Source organism: Gopherus evgoodei, chromosome 2, assembly GCF_007399415.2.
Source record: "Gopherus evgoodei ecotype Sinaloan lineage chromosome 2, rGopEvg1_v1.p, whole genome shotgun sequence".
Lineage (NCBI taxonomy): Eukaryota > Metazoa > Chordata > Testudines > Testudinidae > Gopherus > Gopherus evgoodei.
Window position 1 is genome coordinate 221,078,408 of NC_044323.1, and position 18,949 is coordinate 221,097,356.

An 18,949-nucleotide genomic window follows, 5' to 3' on the forward strand; every position below is an offset into this window, starting at 1 on the left:
AAACTGACTAGACATAACAGGCTGTCAAAAGCTCAGCGCAAACAAACTGAAAAAAACAAAGAAAAAAATATGTATTTCATTAATCTCTTCAATTGCAGTCATTTAATCTGCAGCAACAGCAGATTAATAAATTCAGACAAACGTGGGTTTTGGTTTTAACTTGACTGTCCCTTTCAGGGCTCTTTTATACAGATAGTGCGATCCTTTAGAAAACAAAGTAAACTATGCAGGTTATTGCAGCTTTAGGGCAAAATAACTTTCAAAACATACTTTAAAAAAAAATAAAAGCATGCCATTATAGCCCCACAGCACAATACAGATGATGCTTGAATAGGGATGATAACACTGCAATCTAGAAAGGAAGTACACTTTCATGCAATCAGCTAGCTGTCTAGGTATTTATGCTGTACTTGTTGCCATGGTTTTTGAGTACTGTTTACTCCAACTATGAGAGGAATCTTTGCTAGTCTCCCATAGACATTATAGGCCCATGCCTAGGTTCCCCAACTCCTGATCTCATAATGAGGGTGGAATCTGAACATTCATTTTTTAAGGAAGTTTCCTAACCCTCCTGGCTGAGAAGCTCAAAAATGTGAATTGAGCATAACCTATTCAGTGATGCTGCCTGAGTCGGCAGAGTGCCTGGAACTAGATCTGGGAGATGAAAACTGCCCCATACATCTCAATAGAGTGTTATTTTAAGACCCAATACTATGGGCAGCTCTGTCACCATGACCCCAGTAGAGAACTCAAGCGGAGAAGAATGCAGTGGCTCACACACATGTGTAGTCTCCAGCTGCTGGGGTAAGTACTGTGGTGAGCTCCCCTGACGGAGGAACCTTTACTGTTGTAGAGTGCTGGTGTTCCCCTGCTTCCCCACCATTCTAAGGGTGGAGGTGGGTGACTTACTGGGGCATAGCCCAGAGCATGCCGTGCTGTGGTGTGCCTAGTGCTGTGGGTTGCCTTAATCCTGCCCTGCCTCCAGCATCTTCAGCTGTTCTTGAACAGAGTTTGCTAATTGTTCCAAATTTGTATGGTGACCTGGCAATTTTGACAAATGAACACTGGGATGAGCTTACCCATATGCAGATGTAGCCATAATAATCATGAGCAATAGCCTATGGATTCCAAAGTGCTTTACAGAACTTTGCATGTGAGAATCTTTACACCCTTTACTTCCAGAAGAACACCAAATTTATGGTCTGGAAGTGAAGAAGAATGTCAGACCCAATTGAAACTGCAGGTGGGAATTGTAACAAACAGAATCTAGTTGCCAAAATTACAATTTGGGTTAGAACAGCAAAAAGTGCAATGAACTCCTTAACGATAGGTGATTGGAATCTTGCTTTATAACATATACTGGGAGGTAATACCTTACTGGAATACTATATCAGCACTGACCCAGAGGGAAGACTGCCACCTGCTGATTCGCAAGCACCTCTTCTGACATCCTAGTTTTTGTCTTTGTGGCTTCTATTAAATATTGGCAAGTGACTCGTTTTTAGCTTGTGAGATCTGTACTACTCATAACCTCGGGGGGTATGACTGCAGCAAAATAGATCAGTAAATTAATATGAACCTTTTAAAACAAACTTGTTAGTACTCTCTCAATTGCCTTGGGACAAGAAGAGGTTCTGGGGAGTGTATCTTCTAGCCTTGTGCTGATTGAGCTCTATTCCTATCACTGAAAATGTTATCTTTAGAGAGGGAAGAGGTTCATTTATTTGAAGCAGACAGTAGGTATATAGCAGTAAACTCCAATCCATTGTATATGTATGTTTGTGTCTTCAAACACTGTTTATCATCTGACTTCTGAAAGACCCATATAGATTGTAGAATCATACATGCTCTGTTTAAAAAAAAAATCTATTTTAGATCATGGCTGTTTGCTCATTAAAACATGCATGTGCACACACATACATCATGCTTAATGTGTATGTGCTGGTACTGTTGTGGTTGCCTAGCAACCAGTGGGAGGCATGTCAGAAAGCAAGAAGAGCTTTAAATGAATTAACAGAAGCCTCCACATTAGTTTCAGATGGGTGGCAGAAGACTTATTGCTGGATTGACTAGGCCAGCTGGTTCTGTGCGCTGATTATGCTGATGCTCTCCTACAAGTCACATGTTAAAATATAAAGATGAAAATGTTGGTGTTGACTATAATATTCTCTTCTGGAGCTTGTTAATAACTATGGAGGCAGAGGGACCCAATTTCTTTGTAAATACCTTTTTAATAGTGTGTATTAAAAATGCTAAAAAAAAGTCAGTTGTCTCAACAAAGAGTTTCTTGAGATGATGATGATCTTGCATGTTTGTTCCAATTTCTTGGAGATATTTAGTATGTTGCCAGAATGAAAATTAAAGTAACAAACTCCAAACACTTATTCCCAAGCACACCTTTGTGCTTACTATGGTGAGATGTGCCAATGAGTTCATTGGGACCACTGGACAGAGAAGACACTACATTTTAATAGTGAATATTTTCAGGAATGGGTCATGAGTATGCACAGTCTCTAAAGGCAAGAAAACCAAAGGCAATCCTGATGGAGTCTAGAGGTGGAAAGTAAGTCGGGGTAAGTCGACCTAAGATGTTACACTACTCCAGCTACATGAATAACGTAACTGGAATTGATGTAGCTTAGGTCGACTTACCTTGGTGTCTTCGCTGCGTTGATGGGAGACGCTGTCCCACTGACTTACCTTACTCTTCTCAGGAAGCTGGAGTACCGGAGGCAACCAGTGAGAGCTCTGCTGTCGATTTAGCAGGTCTTTAATAGACCCTCTAATCGACATCCGCTACATCGATTGCAGCAGCATCGATCTCCCTGGTAGTGAAGACCAGCCCTAAGATGAGAGAAGTAATCTGCCATTCTTCCAAAGGCAAGCAGAGGATCACAGAACACTAAAATGTACCTAAAACTGCAGTGCATAACCAGTTGAAGTTCTGTGAGTCAAGGAAGGGGAGATAGTCTTCTTGTGAAAAGTTGGGTAGCTATGCAGAGTAAGTTCTTTTACAGTCCATTGTCTCTTGCTGATGGGTTTTTTCATTGTTGTATCTGAAGTGTTAGTAGTGGGCATCACCCAAAGTAGCATAGTTTATATATATATATATATATATAGTCAATATTCCTAATTTGAGATACAGAAATGATACATGCATACAAATAGGATAATCATATTAATAAATTATAACCTTTCCAATGATACCTTACAAGAGTTATCTTACATAAAGCATATCTTAGTTATGTCACATTCCTACCACAAGCATATTTTCATAAAGAATATGAAATATAATGTCACAGAAGGGACTATTTATTTTATTTAGCTGCTCAGCAGATTAAGCCCCCCTCACTACTTCTACTTACTCCTTTTTTGGCTCTGCTCAGATTGCAACTGGCTGGAGTTGGGGTGATGAGAGCAAGTTGCTATTTTCCCAATACACCCTACTGGGAGCAAATGGATAGGGAGAGGACAATGAGAGATGTGTACTTGGGTTTGCTAGCTCTCGCAACTTCATTGCAAGCATCATGATATTTAGTGCTTTTTTTCTTAGTCCTGGAGGCATTTGATGGGGTTAAAGTCCCAACTTTCATTTAGAGTTCATTTAATTTCCAGCCTCCATAGTTGCAGAGAAAAGCCTGGATGTGACCTGAGTGTAACCTAAAAGCTCAGAAACCTAAAGGCAAATAAAACTGAAAATTAATTAGTTAAAAAAATTATGGTTTTTAAGCCATTCTCCTGACTCTTTTTAAGGCCTGAGTTATGGCTTTAAAATGTTTTGGGTCGGCAGTCTTGAGTATGGGAATGATCTGTGCTTCCTCCCTACCACTCACTGGCCTGACTAGCTGACTGGCATGTAGGAGGAATAAGTCTTTATGAAAACATGGTAAATGAAGTAATTTACACACTTTCTAGAGCAAGTAGGGAGGAAGTGGTATTCTTTTCTGCTCCTGGTGTAGCACAGCTACTCACTGCCCCATGCTGAAAACCAATCGTAAAGTTATAGTCTACCCCAACTGCTGACCTGAGCTAGATTCATACAGCAGTTGGCCGTTTTGTTATATGGGTCAGGGTTGGTTTTGCTAGTTTTATTTTGTATGGTGTGGGTATTTTACATAATAATCAAGTCCCGCTATAACAGTAGGAACAGGTGTCTTTTACAGAAATCTAAATAAAGAAATAGCATTTCTAGCATGAAAAATATTTGCAAAACAAAAATACCTTCATCACAAATACAAATAGTAAATTATTTTATTAAGCAACAATGTGCTTGATGCTGTACAAGAAAAATTAACAGTCCCTAAGCATAATGTATTTAAAAGAAAGCAGACTTACCTTCATTTGAATATATTTCACATTAGCTCAATGTCTTTTTTTTTTTTTCCCCTAGAGAGGAAATTAACTTACTGTGTTCCACGACAATAAGCACTTGTTGCTTCAAACCACAATAGAACCTTTCCTTTCAAAAGCAAACACCATCTGGAAGCTAGTTCCTACATGCAACAGGAACTTCTTTTTTTTTTTTTTTTTTTAAAGTGCCTACCAGTTTTAGAGATAGTGAAGGTTTCAGAGCTATTCCCTAGACTCTCAATGAATGGGGAATACCACTCACACTGGCAATTCTTATAGCGAAAAAAAGGAACTTTTAATGTGAGCCCACTACAGTTAGACACTGCTCAAAGAAAGAAAAGTCTTGGGGGAAACAGTAACTGTGAGTGACACAGAAGTCTGCTTTTAGCCCTTGCACTCCAGAGCAAACATGAATTATTCAAAATGTAGCTCTATTAATCTTTGCTTCATCTCCCTGTGTGTAAAGAGATAGCAGATGCTATATTTCCAGTGCAGTCACTGCCTTACATGCCCACTCAATAGGGCATTGCCATGAATCATGGGCTATGGAGACTTTCAGTGGATTGTCCCAGACCCAAGAGTTCTTCAGTCATCTGAACTGGATTTTTTTGTTTATTTCCGAGAGAAAGGAACTACTGCTATACAAAACTTTTTATTCATAGTCATTTTCTGTTGAAACAGGTGACTTCCTTTTAATACTCTATTAAGTTGTTTCAATAGATTTTTTTTTTTGCCTTGCCTGCTTTCTTAAGCCATCAGAAGTACACATGAAAGATAGTAAAATAGGCATCCATGGGAATTTGACTTTGCTTGCACCTTTTGTGTTTTGTAACTTCTCATTTCACATATTAATCAAACGGCTTGTAAATAAATGTATAGCAACCGGAACTGTATTCAGATGTGTAACTTCAGCTTATCAGTTCCCCCAAGTTTTTCCTGAGGTAAGGGTGATTTAGGGAAGAAATTGACTGGGAGGTGATACACAAGAGGGTAAAATGCCCATCTGAGAATGAGAGGATTAATTGTGGTTATAACTCTGTTCTCTTGTTCCATATCTTGTCTATTTTATCCATACATCTGGAATACCGGGTAGCATTTTTTAAAAAATAAATAAGCAAATAAATAGCTGCATGTGTCTGAGGCATAGTAAGGTGATTCATCCAGGAAACTGCATTGTTATTTTCAAACTTGAGAGGCTTCTGTGGCAGAGATTCACCTGGGGCTCTGTACACCCATAAAAATATAATAGGTCTGAGCTCAGAAACTAGCTTTTATCGGTTGTTTTAAACTAAAGATGCCTTCATTGGTTTTGAAAGCTTCTTCATTTAAGTAGCTATAGGAATTAATTTGGCACTAGGTTGGGTCCTTTAATAACTCTCTGAGTAGAAGATTACATTTTTGGTAGTGGTGGTAGCTGGCCATCTTTCAAGAAAACCACCTCACCCCCTCACCCCCATCTCAGGCTGGCATATGGCTTCTCTATGGCTTGGCTTTCAAATTCAGGCATAGGACAGATTGGGCAGGAAAACTCATAGCTTGCTGCCACAGTAGTAGTGGAACTTTTGCTCTTACTTTGAGCTTACTTCATGAAGGGTTGCCATGCTTCACGCTTGAAACAGTTTTTGTAACCCTGGGAACGAGAGAGAGAGAGACTCTACCTCAAATACCCAGCACGTCAGTGCAGAATGTTACTGTTGCAGCAGCTCTCTTTAGACTACCTTAAAGTGAATTTAGTTCTTATGAAACATGACTGACAGCCCTGCCAATGTGCCATAAGCTTGACTTGGAGGAAACACCTACTGGTGAAAGGTGCCCATGCCTGTCTAATTATCGCCTCTCTCCTGCTAAAAATGATGCTAACTAGAATGGCAGTCATGCTGAGGACACCTGTACATTAGGGATTTATTTGAGACCCTCTGTTTGCATAGGCCTGTGAACAACCTTCAGATGGTAACTGCTTTTAGTCTCTGATTTTGGCTAGATTCACGCAGGTAATTAAGGTTATGTGAGTCTCTGTACCATAGCAAGGGTCTAGCCTAATGGATCCAGTTTCAGGATTGGGGCTTTACAGTTGGAAGATTCCATATTCTGTTACAATTCCAGAACCATCCAGTATCCAAAGACCATATTTTAATGATATTACTATGAAGACTATGTCATCTGTGAACTCATATAGAAACGTAAACCATCCACATTTAAATCAAACAATTTTGCTGTGGTTAGTGATGATATAATTGTAATGAATAGTAAAGTCTTAATGTTATTTCATTTGCATTTTCTGAAGCAATACAGTTCTGTTTGACAGTTAAGTAGCAATGTACTGTAAATCTTTCCCAAGGCCAACATACTAGAAATGGTGCCTCTGACTTATATCTATTCAGGAAGGATGGGCAGGGCAGAAAAGATTGAGGAGTTGCATTGTATGTAAGAGAGCAGCATGACTGCTCAGAGCTCCAGTATGAATACGCAGAAAAACCTGAGTCTCTGGATTAAGTTTGGAAGTGTGAGCAACAACGGTGATGTTGCTCGCAACAACGGTGATGTTGCTCACACCACCAGACCAGGGAGATGAGGTGGACGAGGCTTTCTTCCGGCAACTAACAGAAGTTACTAGATCACAGGCCCTGGTTCTCATGGGGGACTTCAATCACCCTGATATCTGCTGGGAGAGCAATACAGTGGTGCACAGACAATCCAGGAAGTTTTTGGAAAGTGTAGGGGACAATTTCCTGGTGCAAGTGCTGAAGGAACCAACTAGGGGCAGAGCTCTTCTTGACCTGAGGCTCACAAATGGAAGAATTAGTAGGGGAAGCAAAAGTGGATAGGAACGTGGGAGTCAGGGACCATGAGATGGTCGAATTCAGGATCCTGACACAAGGAAGAAAGGAGAGCAGCAAAATACGGACCCTGGACTTCAGAAAAACCGACTTTGACTCCCTCAGAGAGCTGACGGGCAGGATCCCCTGGGAGAATAACATGATGTGGAAAGAAGTCCAGGAGAGCTGGCTGTATGTTAAAGAATCCTAATTGAGGTTGCAGGAACAAACCACCCCGATGGAATAGAAAGAATAGTAAATATGGCAGGCAACCAGCTTGGCTTAAAAGTAAGATCAGCAAGGATTTCAAACACAAAAAAGAAACTTACAAGAGGTGGAAGACTGGACAAATGACCAGGGAGGAGTATAAAAATATTGCTCAGGCATGCAGGAGAGAAATCAGGAAGGCCAAATAACACTTGGAGTTGTAGCTAGCAAGAGATGTTAAGAGTAACAAGAAGGGTTTCTTCAGGTATGTTAGCAACAAGAAGAAAGTCAAGGAAAGTGTGGGCCCCTTACTGAATGAGGGAGGCAACCTAGTGACAGAGGGTGTGGAAAAAGCTAATGTACTCAGTGCTTGTTTTGCCTTTGTCTTCACGAACAAGGTCAGCTCCCAGACTGCTGCACTGGGCAGCACAGTATGGGGAGGAAGTGACCAGCCCTCTGTGGTGAAAGAAGTGGTTCAGGACTATTTAGAAAAACTGGATAAGCACAAGTCCATGGGGCCAGATGTGCTGCATTCAAGAGTGCTAAAGGAGTTAGCAGTTGTGATTGCAGAGCCATTGGCCATTATCTTTGAAAACTCATGGCAATCGGAGGAGGTCCCAGATGACTGGAAAAAGGCCAATGTAGTGCCCATCTTTTAAAAAAAAAAAAAAAAAAGGGAAGAAGGAGGATCCAGGGACCTACAGGCAGTCAGCCTCACCTCAGTCCCTGGAAATATCATGGAGCAGGTCCTCAAGGAATTAGAGGAGGGGAAAGTGATCAGGGACAGTCAGCATGGATTCACCAAAGGAAAGTCATGCCTGACTAACCTTATTGCCTTCTATGAGATAACTGCATGAGGGGAAAGCAGTGCACGTGTTATTCCTTGACTTTAGCAAAGCTTTTGATACGGTCTCCCACAGTATTCCTGCCGGCAAGTTAAAGAAGAATGGGCTGGATGAATGGACTATAAGGTGAATAGAAAGCTGGCTTGATCGTTGGGCTCTGCAGGTAGTGATCAATGGCTCCATGTCTAGTTGGCAGCTAGTATCAAGCGGAGTGCCGCAAAGGTCGGTCCTGGGGCCGGTTTTGTTCAATATCTTCATTAATGATCTGGAGGATGGTGTAGATTGCACCTTCGGCAAGTTTGCACATGACACTAAACTGGGAGGAGTGGTAGATATGCTGGAGGGTAGGGAAAGGATACAGAGGAACCTAGACAAATTAGAGGATTGGGCCAAAAGAAATCTGATGAGGTTCAACAAGGAGAAGTGCAGAGTCCTGCATTTAGGACAGAAGAATCCTGTCTACTGCTACAAACTAGGGACTGAGTGGCTAGGCAGCAGTTCTGCAGAAAAAGACCTAGGGGTTATAGTGGATGAGAAGCTGGATATGAGTCAACAGTGTGCCCTTGTTGCCAAGAAGGCTAGTGGCATTTTGGGCTGTATAAATAGAGGCATTGCCAGCAGATTGAGAGACGTGATCATTCTCCTCTATTTGGCGTTGGTGAGACCTCATCTGGAGTACTGTGTCCAGTTTTGGGACCCACACTACAAGAAGGATGTGGAAAAATTGGAAAGAGTCCAGCGGAGGGCAACAAAAATGTTTAAGGGGCTGGAGCACATGACTTATGAGGAGAGACTGAGGGAACTGAGATTGTTTAATCTGCAGAAGAGAAGGATGGGGAAGGGATTTGATAGCTGCTTTCAACTACCTGAAAGGGGGTTCCAAAGAGGATGGATCTAGACTGTTCTCAGGGTAGCAGATGACAGAACAAGGAGCAATGGTCTCAAGTTGCAGTGGGGAAGATTTAGGTTAGGAAAAACTTTTTCACTAGGAGGGTGGTGAAGCACTGGAATGGGTTACCTAAGGAGGTGGTGGAATCTTCTTCCTTAGAGGTTTTTAAGATCAGGCTTGAAGAAGCCCTGGCTGGGATGATTTAGTTGGGGATTGGTCCTGCTTTGAGCAGGGTGTTGGACTAGATGACCTCCTGAGGTCCCTTCCAACCCTGATAGTCTATGATTCTATGATTTCTGTATTTGATAATGTTCATCACCTATTATGCAGCTTTACTGTTGTATTTCTGTTAAGTATGATTATGTAACTGCATTTCCTACAGAGGCAGTGATCTGAATTTTGAAACCGCTACATGGCATGAGCAGATAGATAATGATCAGCTGTTTAAGGGATCAGGGCAATTTCACATTAACTCATTTGATTTTCTTAACCCCTCCTCCCCCCCCATGTGAATTTTTAAATTTTAATGTGTTTCTTTGTAGACTCTATCACAAATGTAGGTCTTGTAGGTAGCAGAAGTCTATTTGGATTAGATTTACTGCACAAGAAAAGCACCCTGACTTTTACAGGTTGGGTGGAGGGGAAAAAATCAACTTTTTGTCAGTCTTTGTATTGCAGCAGCTGGATTCAATGCTGCTATGGCAACACACCACATGATGAGGTGTATTAGATTGCTCTGTGCTGAGCATAAGGGGGAGAATGAACACAGCTTTTTTATTGAAGTTAAAGGTTACTTTGGAGTTTCTTGTGTAGAAATGTGTAAGGTCAAATGCTATAGTTCCCAGCATATGTTGTACTCAAAGAGAAGGATTAAGAGCGTGTTGCTGTATTAAACCACAGAATCAGGTAAGGTACAACTGTCTCTATTAAACTGTCTTCTTGCCCTCTCTGAGGCAACAGCATAACTTTCTAGGGTTTTCCTCTTAATTTTTCCCCAAGTATGTTACCTACTGATTTTGCTAATGTGGGAGCATGAACATGTGGTCAGACGTTTATAGATTTTGGGAGATTCGTTTTGCTCTTGTAGAGATGAAGAATATTAGAATCGTAGGTGGTGATTTCCCTCAAATCAGTGCGAAAGTCTGAGGATTTTCATTGTTTAAAAAAAAATCAGTATCTTGAAGCAAAACTGAAACAATTACATTTCTAACTGCATAGTGGTTCAGAACAGCTCTATTGTCAGTCAGAATCCAGAAATATATTTAGCTGGAGATGTCTTACTAGCAATATTTTTTAGCAATCTATTGCATTTATTAAGACTTTTTTTTTTCTATTGCATAAATGCATCTGAATCCTTCTGGAAATGAATTCTCTTGTTATTCCTTGCTTCAGATTTTGTCATGTCTGCTTAAAACTGTCAGTTCTTTTGTGTAGTTGAACCAAACTTCAGCACACTTGTAGGGATGAGACAGAAGCAAGAACTGAGCAGTGCAGTTGAATGTAAAATGTTTGCCCCTGTTAACCATTCATCCAGGGATAGGCAGATATAAACTGTTAATATTGGCATGGGATTAACCTGGTTAGTAAGAGTCATAGTCACAGTTCAATGGAGCATTACTCCCATATTTTCTACACAGGATTTTTTTCCAAACCTACCTTTCTGAAAAGGGACAGGTTTTCAAATAGCACCTTTTTGGATGGCGACCTCTGAAAGTGGGAAGGCAAAACTCTCACCCAAAGATGGGTTTGGAGACAATTTACAACCATGATTAATAATAATAATGGATCTAATTCAAGTTAGATTAGGCAGTGCCCATCCTGCCTGCCCTGAGGAGCCTCCAGTGTTTTGGAAAATGTCTGACATGACATTTCAGATATATTTCTTCCTCGGTGTTGTACCCGCAATTCCTCCACTATATAGTTGTCCTTCTCTCATGAAAAACCAGAGGCAGTTAATAGAGTGTCACATAAAAATAACTGCCCTGCACTTTGACCCCCTAGAAAATGCTGCCTCCACAGAAAACAAAAGCGCAGCAAGGGCACCTCCGTTATCCAAATGCTGTTTATATCAATTTGGGGTCAACGAGGCATCTAAAGACATTTTGCTGTTTATAGTTCTGTCAAATGTACAATATTCAATCGCTTTTGAGAGGACAAATTCTATATATTTGGGAGGGGAGATGGTCAATGTGACAGCATCATGGAGTCCCTCACAGTCAGATTCTGACAAAGTAGCAGGAAAAGATGTGCCCTCCTCACTCCTTCCATACTGTACGTTACAAAAGAGTGAAAAACATGCTTTCTCCACTCCCTGAATAAAGGGTTTTCAGTGCCTGGTCTGTACCTCTTCTCCCAGTATTACAAAAGATTAATATCACCGGTTTAGAGGATGAACCAGAGGAGAAAGGCTCAGTCTCATTTCCACTGGAGCCAAATCAGAAGCATTCCTGTGGAAACTTTCAACTGCTGTAAAGGTGAGGTTTCCCATCCCTTTAATGCTTCAAGGGGCAGCCTCAATTATGGTATAACTGAGAAAAGAAGCCTGAATGGCAAGAAACTTGCCACAAGCAAAGAATAAGTTAACATTACCCTAGATCATAGGGAGTAAATAGGTATATCACAAATTTAAACTAGATTCCTTCGGTAGGTTTCTGTAATGAGGTGACTTTTAGCAGAGCCTGAGAAAGAAGCAAGCATTCTTTTGTGCCTGTTTGCTTGGAGACAGGGGTTGCGAAATAAGGAAGCTCATAAATGAACAGTCCTGTTATACTCCCAGGATGAAATGAGTTAGTGGGAGTTGAATTATCTGACAAGAAGCAAAATTTGATTAACATGGAATCTTTAATGTGCAAGAGTTAGCCAAAAAGGGAAGTCAGTCAAATGAAACAGGGTCATGATTTAGTTCTGATTCCACTAGTCCAAGTAAAGCATGGAAAATTTAAGTTCAAATTATCTAAGCAATCAAAGAGGAAACTGAGTTGATCCCTTCATCTTTCTAGCATTAGGAAACTAGTCCAATTCTGTGAATTAGGAATCTAGTTCAGAGACCCAGGAGGGCTTACCCAAAGTAAAGTACGCTCTCACTATTTCATCACTGGTGTGACTGCACGCATGTTCCCATCTGAGTGGCATGGAGTTACTCCAGGGATGAATTTGACCCAAGGAATACAAAGGGATTAGGTAGAGGAAGTATAAGACAATTTTGATAAGTATGTCCTCTCTGTGAAATGCATCCAGGCCTGTATTAGGTTATTAAGGGGAGGAGAGTTAACTGGCAGTGTATTTACTATTCTGTAGAATATGCTCATTTTATTTTCAGGTGTTACAGAGGCATTCATCTTTGCTATAGTAGCACCACTGTCAAAATATAGTCATTTCTTTGCTGAAGACCATAATCTCTATGGGACCCAGCAGACAAAAACACTGAGGGCTTTACTCAGAAACTAGCTATTAAGCTTTTTCCACTACTGTAGGATCAGCTGTGTCTTGTATAGGATTTCTAGGGTCACATTAGAATGGACAAATTTGGGGGAAAAAAAGGCTCTGGTTTTGAAAAGTGATCTCCAATTTTGTGGGTAACTGGTTTCAGACTTTCAAACTGCAGCCATTGTTAGGCTTTGTATGTGCACAATCTTAAACCTTTTCTCCTTTCTTTCTATTGTCTGTCAAACTCATTGCATCTTGTTTAAACTGCATGCAAACTCTTCATGGCAGGGACGGTGTTTTATGTGTTTATACAGTGCCATGCACAATGAGGCTTATGAGTACTTCTGCAATATAAATAACTCAATATAAAGTATGGATACCTCTTGTACACCTGCCAGTTGGGGGAAACACAGAGGACTGCTAAGATTTGCTTACTATGAAATGCATCTGTTGATACTACGTGAATCTGCTGTTCAGATGCTACACAACATTAAGACTATTACTGTATTGATTCCAGCAATGCAATTGCAAGGAATTTATCACATCTATCCACTCTGAGAGTTTATGTATAAGGAAAGTCTCTTCGACAGTACCTTTTCAACACACATCATTCATTGATGCTATCGGCTCTTCGCTGTCCTGATTTGATAGGAAAAAAAACAGGACAAATAACTCCATCTAACAGACTTGACCGTGACGAAGGTGTGTGTCTCAGAAGAAAGACACTTAAAAATGCAATCAGCAATTTGTTGGTGAACAAAACAGGTTCAAAATTTACAATCAGGTTAATTTCTAGGCTAAGTCTGATGTGTCTTATATGCAAATAATAACATGGGCACATTTCCATTTAAGGGGGCTACTAAGTCTCTCCCTGTCACTGAAACCACTAGCAATGACAAATGAATGTGGAGAGGTCCACACCAGGCACCATCATCCAGTCCCTCATTTGATTGTCAGATGGTTATAATGTTCTTCAAAGGATAAATATGTACAAGAGTGATAGTCGCAAGAGATGCCCTATTTAAGAGTTTGGGAACCACATCTGAACGTTCTCCAGCTCAAATCAAAATAGAAGCAGTTCCAAAGTGGGCACAAAGTTCCTGTGCCATATTTCTCAGATCTATAGTAGGCATATGAACAAGCAAGAACTCCACACTCCAGGCCTGATATTTCCAATAGATCCATGCAACCTAAACCTATCCTTATGGATACTGAAAGGAAGTTCCTTCCAAAGAAGTTATTCTCACAGGAAAATAGCCATATGAAACCACCACTGAAAAAGTTAATTCAGTTTTTCATGGTGCTCAGGAGATTGTCGTATCACTTGGAAGTCCAAAGAACTAGAAAGTTTTATATCAGAAGATCTCAGTTGTTAGCTTCAAGCATTATTTTTACCATATTTCATTACAGATTGAAGGGTCAAAAGACTTCAAAATCATTAGCAAAATGGATTGGACACCTGGGGAACTAGCAGTCCATGATCTCTTGTGAGAATTGAGGCCCTTCCTACAACAGCAATGGCAAGTGCCACACTTGATACAGTGTGTGATTATTCCCCACAAGTCCACTGCCCACACATCCTGGAGAGTACAGTACTGGTAGAGATGCTAGACTCCAGTAGACTAGTTCAGGGGATCACAAAGAGCAAAGTCATACCCAGTCCCTGTGCTAGGGAGATTGCCTGCCCTCTCTGTTGCATCCTTTCACCTTTTGTGTACTGTTTAAGAGAGCAAGGGAAAATCAGGCCTCAATATTTGTTGGGGAGGGGAAGAGAGAGAGAGAGAGAGAGAGAGTGTATGTAGTGTTATGATTTTCAGTGGGATCATATATTTTCAAACCACTTTTAAACCCTCACTTTGTGGGTAAAAACACTGCTGGTCACTTTCTTGTGATGCCTGATTTTGGGAATATTTCTTTTCTTGGCTTTTCTAAGGAGATACTTTTTTCTCCTTCCAATGTAATGATCACCCTTATGTGCAGAGGGATGGGGGGTGGGTGTGATTATGCCCACACATTCATGTCTAGAGTTGTAAATCATTCACTGTTGTAAATCAGCAGGCACAAAATTATCAAATTTGGGATAAATTACTCAGTTTTTTCATGGTTTCAAATTATAAAGGAGTGAGGAGAAGGTTTAATGTGGTGAATTGTTTTAGAAGTGACAGACTGATCTCGTACTGCTTGGAGGTGGGTGTGGAACAGCCACAGGTCACAAGCTTCTCCACCCCTTAGGGAATGGATAGACTGCCAGTTGTGTCAAATTATGTGATGACTCTGTGATGCAACCACATAATCTCCACTGCAGACTGGGCAGCCTTCACCAAACTCATTTCACTTGTGACCTGAAATTGGATTTAAAGAAACTAGGTTTGGAGCAATGAAAGGCAAGTGCATTAACCCACTGTGCCACCTACCTACTAGCTGTAATTAAGAATGCTACTTCTGGTAATTTGTGTCATGAGGTGAAAACTAAAAGCCTGTTAGCTGCCTTCACTTACCGATATTTTTGTGTGGAATTGCAGCTCAGAATTAAAAGTGGCAGATGAGACTTTTGAGCACCTTTTTGAAAACTGCAGAGAAGCTGCTGAGCATGTATTGAGAAATATTAAACTGGAAAAATGGGAATGTCTGGATTTTAATCCCGCTGAAGTTAGCAGAGCAAAATAGAAAAATAAGTTTTGTTTTTCATATCCTTCAGGTTTCAGAAATATACCACTCTTCCTCACTGTCAGTTTGTACAGGAAATCTCTGATGACGTGTCACCTAAGAAGCTGATGGCATTCCAGTCAAGCTATCTTTCATTTATGTTGAAGGTTTCTTTGATTTTTTACCAGTTTTAAATGATATAGGAAGTGAGCAGATGAACACTGAAATTAAAAGGTTAATTGAAACTGAAACAGTTCATTTTTTGTTCAAGTTTGTATTTGTTTAATTGTATAATTACAAAAACAAGACAAAGATGTGTGTAAAACAAATGTTGATTGGCTCCGAGGGCAGTAAACATTGCTTAAAGGAAATAATAGTCTAAGAGAATTTTTTTTAATATAAGGCCTATTTCTTTTATTGTTTTCCATGCAGAGACCAAATTATTTTATGATCTTATAGTATGTAAATGCACACTGACGTCTTCAGAGGTTTACGGTAAGGAGGTCACCTCATGTAAATGTTTGGGCCAGCCAGTTCCCTGATGTCTTCTGCCCAACAGGAGTTGATCAGCCATTCTCTCCTCATCTTACTGGTGTGTTTTGAGCTGGCGAGCCAAGCCCTCATGAGCAAGAGATATTGGGGAAATTAGCCAGTTTTTATCTTAATCAGGGAGCTGGGATGACTGTCAGGTCTCCTCTTCCACGGAAAGGGTTGGGAGAGAGCCTATTAGCTCCACTTGCAAGAAGACAGTTTTCATATTGGCAAGCCTTTTCGGGGGTGGCCATCTTAGTGCAGATGTCAGATAAAGATCTTGGGCCTTCAAAGAGTGTTATGACCATTTAGGAGAGCATGAGGGCAACCTGCATTGTGGTCATGTGACCAATTTTTAACCAATCAGATTGGGTATAAAAATAATTTGGTTAATTATAGATGCAAAGGAAGTAACTGTAGTACATTCCAGGATAAGAACTATGTATGTCCTTTGGAATATGTGAAATAAGAAAAATGTACATTAATTATCAGAGGGGTAGCCATGTTGGTCTGTATTCACAAAAACAACGAGGAGTCTGATGGCACCTTAAAGACTAACAGATTTCTTAAAGAATAACAATCGCCATGCATCTGAAGAAGTGGGCTTTTTACCCACGAAAGCTTGTGCCCAAATAAATCTGCTAGTCTTTAAGGTGCCACCAGACTCCTCGTTGTTTTTGTATATTAAATTTTATTGTTTTAGAGAGCTTGTTTTATCTTGTTTGAAAATGTTTGAGGCTAAATAAAAATTTTGTAATTTCCTATTCAACTACATGTTGTTGCCGTAAATAGTAACACAAATAGAAGCTTTTATGCAATATCTAATAGATGGAATATTTTAAGTTCTACTTTATCCCCTTATATTAGTTCTTTTGACAGGATTTCTATCATCAGACTGTAGGGAACACGCTAAAGAGCTGAGCTCTTAAGCCATGGTAATTTTTAATCTTTACCAAGTAGCCAGACAGGCCCCATCTGCTTCATAGCATTTAAAACTCTCTTCAGAATTTACCAGGTATTTTCCCACTGTAGTATTGCCGCCAACACATAAATGACTGTGCCAGGACACACTCATCCCACAGACATCAGCATGTGGTATGGTGAGGTTTTTAGTCACGTAAAGTAATGTTGCAAATTCTGCCCATTAACATCTTACAAACGAGACATGCCGGACGCAAAATTGGCACATTAAAAACAGACAGTCATGGACACTGGGTAATTCTTTACAGTCCCCTTCTTTTCAGCCTAGCCTCTACTCTTTAACTAGCTGCGGGTTTGATTTTGGTCACCTGTTTAGGAAATCTTCTTATTTTCTAGGCATACTGCACACAACTTCTATAGTACAAGTTATACACCAATACTGATGGGAGAATAGACCCCAACATTGGATAAGTCTTCCTCAGTGCCTTGATCCCTTCTGTACGTACCATGCTTATGCCTAAGCAATTTTCAATAAATTAATACATTGACATGATGTACGTGGGTCCTCCTGTTGCACTATTATCTAGTATTCCCACTACATATTGGAAAAGCATAAGAGTCTGATTTGTTTGACTTCATCGGACTTTGAGGCAATACCTCAGAATGTGAGGGAATTGAGGCTGAATTGTTTTTCCTCTTTGTAGTTACTCCTTTAGCAAAGAGAAACCGTGCAGGTATTTGAGATAGACAATGTATTATTTACTGTTTAAGTAAATATTTCTGATAGTGTTGATTCAGGCTTCAGCTCACCTATTGCATCATCCAGTTTGTGATAACTGTTAGTCCTTATTTTAAACTTCATTAGAATCTCTAATGACCTTATTTATGTGGACATAGTGTCTACTCAACTCCAGGCCTACATCTACACTTGGAGCTTTGGGTGCGATTCCCAGCTTGAATAGACATACTTGTGCTAGCTCTCATTGAGGTAGTGCACTAGAAATAGTAGTGTGGCATGGTAGCACAGGCAGCAGCAGTGAGTGATGGTATGGACTAACCACCCCAAGTGCATGCTCATGGTTTCCAGGAGGGTTTGTACTCGGGGCAGCTAGCTCCATGCAGCTGCTGCCACTGCCAATACTACTGCAGCTACACTACTATTTCTAATGCACTTGATGAGAGCTAGTCTACCCAAGCTGGGACTCACACCTGCAATTCCAAGCATGGACATAATCTTAGTTCTTGTAGATAACCATGACAGCCTTTTACTCTGCATCATTCAGTTAAATTAGTGAACTCTTCTCCTAACTGCTGCTTCTCTCTTGGCCTCTTTGACCCTACTTATTCCGAGTTCTCCTCTGTTGCTGGCTGATTCTTCATCAACTTCTCAGTCTCTGCTCTCCAGCTACCTGCAGGCTTCCCTTGGGTTTCACTCTCTGTTTCCGGTCTTCTTCTTGAGAACCTCATCTACTACCGTAGTTTCAACTTCCATCTCTCTGCAAATGATTTCCAATGCTACTTCTCCATCCCTGACCTTTCCACTTCTGTCTACTATGGCATCTTCTTGTGTAAGCCTTGTGCATAATCAGCTCAGACTTCAATTACTGTAACCTTCTCCTTTATGCCCCCCCTTATGTTCCTTCAATCGATCTGAAGTTCCGCAGTTAAAATAATTTCCACCACTGTCACTCTGAACACATCAGCCCTTCTTCATAATTGTTCACTGCTACATGTCCATGGTAAGTACATTCTAGCTCATCCTCACCTTCTAGGCTCTACATAATATTTCCTTTAAAGTGAAGCTATTCCTTCAAGTCCCCTGTCTGTGTTCCATAAGTGTTTACCCACTAACTTCAAGAGTCTTCATATTTTCCCTACATCTCTTGTCTCTCTCACTATGTTCCTCCCATCTCCTCCTTACTGTTCCTTTCATTTTTCCCCTTCTTTCTTGCCTCTGGGCATTCGGGCATTCTGTTGCTTATGCCTGCTGGAGCAGATTCACATTTCCTGACTGCCAAATACTGTCTCTTCAAATCTCTTCTTCAAATATATTTGCTCAAAGAATTTTTTTCTTTCTCGTTCTCCCAGCCAGCAATCTCTCCTCTTTCCCTTCCTTGAACTGCTTTCCTGTGTCTTGTCACATGTTTGTCTTGTCTTTAATGGCAAGCTTTTTCTGCACTGTGTAAATTTATGGCTTTTTATAATGATTATTAATATTCTTGCTGCAATTATTTTTACCCTTTCTGTTTTTCCAGTTAGTAATTATTCAGAGGTATGAATTTGACTTCAACAATTATGCATATATATTTGTTTTTTCT

The 18,949-nt window shown here is 40.4% G+C and overlaps 1 protein-coding gene across 32 annotated transcripts in view; it reads left to right on the forward strand.

The window, feature by feature from the left end:
* The window catches only part of DTNA (dystrobrevin alpha), a 324,921-nt gene that overhangs the window by 141,158 nt on the left and 164,814 nt on the right, over positions 1–18,949 (forward strand). The window contains exon 1 of one of the 32 annotated variants that reach the window (XM_030553018.1): positions 9,875–10,013. The exons of the other annotated variants lie outside the window; for them this stretch is intronic. The gene's annotated coding sequence lies outside the window, so the exon portion shown is untranslated. Of the gene's footprint in view, positions 1–9,874; positions 10,014–18,949 lie in introns of those variants that run through there. 32 annotated transcript variants of the gene reach the window in all.